The sequence below is a fragment of the Callithrix jacchus genome, chromosome 14, assembly GCF_049354715.1.
Source record: "Callithrix jacchus isolate 240 chromosome 14, calJac240_pri, whole genome shotgun sequence".
NCBI lineage: Eukaryota > Metazoa > Chordata > Mammalia > Primates > Cebidae > Callithrix > Callithrix jacchus.
This window is the reverse complement of record NC_133515.1, coordinates 39015541-39016825: the sequence shown is the minus strand read 5'-3', so window position 1 is coordinate 39016825 and position 1285 is coordinate 39015541.

Below are 1285 nucleotides of genomic sequence, written 5' to 3'. Positions count from 1 at the left end.
AGCAAAATCTCGCGAGCTAAGGCTTCGCTGCGCCAGGACCACTTGACGCGCCCCCTTTCGCTCCGCCTCTTCCTAGAAGTCAGCAATCATCGCTCTCCAAGCCAGGACCTCCCTCCCCCGAAGGCGTGGCGAGGGCCGCGGTCCTGCGGAAGGGACAGTACCTTGTCCTGCTCTGGTGTATCTTGATTCTGCTGGGTTTCGACCCCGCTCCCTAGGTTGTGCAGGGGCCTCTATAAGCGCTGTCTAGTCCTGCGATTTTTAAAAATTTAAATTTAATTTTTACTTGAAATATATTCACATAGCATAAAATTTACCCTTTAAATATGTACCCTCTAGTAGTCTTTTTCTTTTTTTTTTTTTTTTTTTTTTTGAGATGAGGTCTTGCTCTGTCGCCCAGACTGGAGCGCAGTGGCGCAATCACTGCAGCCTCGACCTCCCTGGCTTAAGTGATCCTCTTGACTCAGCCTCCCGACTAGCTGAGCCCGCAGGTCCATGCCACCACACTCTGCTAATTTTCTCAGTTTCGTAGAGATGGGGGTCTCACTGTGTTGCCCAGGCTGCTCTTGGACTCCTGAGCTCAAGGGATCCTCCTGGTTTGGCCTCCGAAAGTACTGGGATCCCAGATGTGAGCCACTGCCTCTGGCTTCGTTTATGTTTTCGAAGTGTGCCAACCATCACCACTAATTTTTTTTTTTTTTAAGACAGAGTCTCACTTTGTAGCCCACTTCCAGATTGGAGTACAGTGGTGCAACCTCGGCTCATTGCAGTCTCTGCCTTCCAGATTCAAGGATTCTTGTGCCTCAGCCTCCTGAGTAGCTGGGATTACAGTGGTGCGCTGCCACACCTGGCTAGTTTTGTTTTTTTCTTTAAGTAGAGACGGGGTTTCACCATATTGGCCAGGCTGGTCTCGGTCTCAAACCCCTGACCTCAAACAATCCACCCGCCTTAGTCTCCGAAAGTGTTGGGATTACAGGCATGAGCCACCGCGCCCAGCCTAACCATAATTCTACGACATTTTCGTCACCGGGAAAAGAAACCCCATAGCTATTAGCAGTAACTCTTTTTTTTTGAGACGGAGTTTCGCTCTCGTTACCCAGGCTGGAGTGCAGTGGCACAATCTCGGCTCGCCGCTACCTCCGCCTCCTGGGTTCAGGCAATTCTCCTGCCTCAGCCTCCCAAGTAGCTGGGATTACAGGCGCGCGCCACCACGCCCAGCTAATTTTTTTGTGTTTTTAGTAGAGACGGGGTTTCACCATGTTGACCAGGATGGTCTCGATCTCTTGAC